Raw genomic sequence first — 3764 nt, 5'->3', positions numbered from 1 at the left:
CTTAATTCACTTAAAATATTTAACTAAGGATACTAAAGGATCTTTGACAGGCGTGGGTAACTCGTGTCGCTTTTACTATGTACATAGTCGTGTGCAAGTAATTATCATATTTAGGTATAGGTATTTTAAATTAAAAAACAACGATAGGTATGTCAGTTTATTCATAATTATTAATTAATTTTTTCTGAGATCATTACTATGTAATTTTAATAATACTATTATAACATTGTTAAATATAATATACTTATAATATAATATATTTATCTGTTCTTTAAAATATATATAAAACATATCCAGTTTTGTGGTCTTTGAAATATGCTGATAGAAGAAAATTCAATATACCTCATTGTATATTATTATTGTATCGTTTTCCTATTAAATTATACGGGTACAGACGACTTTTATTAAAAAAAATAATAATTTCAAAGGTAAACGGTCACTTTGTACTGTCCATTGTTTAAAATGCAGAACGCGGTCACTTTGTACGGTCTGGTAAAAAGGTACATTGCAGAACGCGGACACTTTGTACTATTATATACATACCTAATGTGTTAACTATAAAAATATGTTTTTGATACTGTAATGAATCTGTAATGAAAAACTGAAAACACTAGAAACGTTTTTTTAACGATTGGCCTGGAGGTGGGAAAAAATTGGCCTCTTTAATTGTTTGCACACCTTAAAAAAAACTGAAATGGCGCCCCTGATACTATGTAATGTATAAATAATGATTGTGTAAGCATATTCATCCCACATTTAACCCTGAATAATGTTAATCCTAATTTGTTAAAAGGGACGCTTTTTAACCATTGTTAGAATATTCATATTCGTATTTAAATATTGACAATATTGTAATGTTACCTATGTGAAATTAACTGTATTTGAATGTCAAATGTTAAATATAGGATTACAATAGTTTATAGCGAGCGACGCAAATAAACCGAATGTACATATTTATTGTAGATAATTATTTTATTCCAACCAGAATTTTGGCTCTAGTAGCTCTATCTCACCTATATATTAGAAAATAACTTAGTTACCAATTAAGTTATTTCTTTGAATAATATAATGTATTGTACGGACCTACCTATTGGATATTATGTCAAATGCCATACAAAATATCAAATTCGATGTTATTTGTGCAATAATTGTCCCATTATTAACGGACTTACTATATCTGTCTTACTATATTGAAACATTATTTCAATTATTTATTGTGTATAAAGACACATAAAAGAAAATAATCATACATTATTGCAAAGTCATTGTCTTCATTGCTCTGCTCAGAATTTCATAATATTATTATGATCAGTAATTATATTATATTATTAAAAAAGTATGTTAATATAAATAGTTAGGTATATAATAAAATTATTAATGCAATAAGGTCATAGATATCTCAAAATATTCATTATTTTTATAAATAAATAATATTTCTGGCATATTAAGTTATTAAAAAGTACATCAGGGATCAGATTTAATAGCGCTAAAAATAGGAACATTTTTCTTCTGTTAACAATTAAAAAAAAACTTATATTTATTAAATAATTATTTGCATGGAGAACTGACTGATGCTGAAATACGTATAACGGAATATTCTTAACAAAAGTATATAAATGCAACCGATAAGGTGTCATAATTGTTTACTGTTCGATAGGCCAATATATGCCGGGCTACTTACAAATATATAATAATATAAAAAGTAAATGAGTGTATTTTTCTTATAAATCACATAATGATAAATTGTTTCTTCTATTTTTCATTCTACATAAACAAGATTTATGAATATACAAAATAAATCATTTTATTGTACATAATAGTAAAACATACCAAAACTTGAAAAATAACACAAATCTAAAATACTTAAAATAAGCAAAGAATAGCAGTATAATTTCTCATATTTGGAGTTTCTAGTGAATAAAAAAAATGGATAGCTCACTGCTATTTTTATCTGCATTATTATACAATTAGCAAATGCTATATAATCTGAGCTCTGCTCATAAGTTTTTCTGCCCTAAACAAAACAAAAAAAATTTACTCTGAATAGTCAAATTCATTTTTTATAAACATTTAAAGTTTAAATTTCTTCAACAATGGATTTCCAGTTGAAAATTAACGAATTCTCATCGAACGATATCTTTTTTTGTTGTAATTCAAATACGAATAACCATAGACTTGACATTTTCACATTTTCAAATGTGTATTTATCATTTTCCATATATGATACAATTTTCAAAATATTTTGACTTGTTTTTAATATTATAGACATTTGAAATTTTTAATAGATATCTTCGTTGGGTTGAAAATCTTGAAAATGTATACAACGTTCCTCATAATGTGTTATATTAGCAGTTCAAAAATATTAAAGATATACATAGGAAGGCATGTTTACTTTTATAAGCATTTAAGACTTTAAGACATGTGTTGTCTCCGTCTTACAACAGTAAAAACTGTGTGTAGCGCGGGACGCAACTATAGTACCTCTGTATTTATAGTAGAATTACCAAAATTCCACAACGCATAGGGAAGAACTTTATCTGTGTCGTAGTGTTTTAATTTTTTTTGATGGCACTAAACAATAAATTGTATTAATTAAAAGGAAAAAAAAAACAAAAAAAACCTAATATTATCAAACTGATAACTTAAAATGTGCTTATGTTATCTAAATAATAAAAACACTACGATACAGATAAAGTTCTACCCTATGTGTTGTGGAATTTTAGTAATTCTACTATAAAAACAAAGGGAGTATGATTGTCCCACAGTTTTTGATATGCTGTACATTTGTAAGACAAAGACCCTAGTTAATTAAGTCGAACAGAGTGTGTCCATGGAGAAATAAAACTGCACTAACCGTCTCCGCTCAACTTAGCGGAGGTACCGCCGGTGCGTTTGAACAGATTTTTCAATATGGAATAGCAAGTTATATATTTAGCAAGCTGATCACGCTCTGGTTGTTGAGATGGTGGTAGTTATCACTTTTAAATTAAAATAACAAATCTTTACAATTTTAATTTTCCTAATTATTTACAACAAATGAAATTAAAAAAGACAAATGGAGCTGGTAATGAATAAAATCTATTTGGAGAATTTTAAAGGAAGTTAAAGGTAAGACAAGTAATAAATAAAACATAAATGGCCATTATTATTATTATTGCATACAAACATGGTAGTTGTGTCAAAAATAAAAAAAGACATTTTTTAAAAAAATGTACTTGAAATACAAATAGGTATATTAAAATATGCACTTAGAACTTAAATCAATATAATTTATTTGTAATAAGACTTGTTGGAATATGCAAATGATGTAATATTCGATTAATTATAGGAAACATCATAAAAACTAAATGTAAATTATTTATTACTAAAAATTAATAGTTTTATTTTAAAAATATGTTCTAGAATCTATCAATAAATAGCACATTAAACATTCATTATTTAAGTTAAAAAATAATGCATCTAATAATTATCAATCTATAGTTACTTTTTTAAATATTCATTAGAATCAAAGAAAAAATGAAAAAAATTCCGAAAATTTTTTTTTTAAATTTATTCCAATTAAACATGAACACAAAACAAGAAAGATTATCGACTAAGAATTTAAGAATCAAATATAATGTAGAATCTATAGATATCACTAATAGAACGTAACATACCTTATAATTCAATGTTAATCATAAACAATTACAAAGCTCATAATATTTATCCAACATAGGGTAATTTATAATATAGTCATAATATACCTAATATATGAAATAAAAAAA

This window comes from Acyrthosiphon pisum, unplaced genomic scaffold (genome assembly GCF_005508785.2).
Source record: "Acyrthosiphon pisum isolate AL4f unplaced genomic scaffold, pea_aphid_22Mar2018_4r6ur Scaffold_21503;HRSCAF=24137, whole genome shotgun sequence".
Classification (NCBI taxonomy): Eukaryota; Metazoa; Arthropoda; class Insecta; order Hemiptera; family Aphididae; genus Acyrthosiphon; species Acyrthosiphon pisum.
This window is presented reverse-complemented; position numbering follows the sequence as displayed.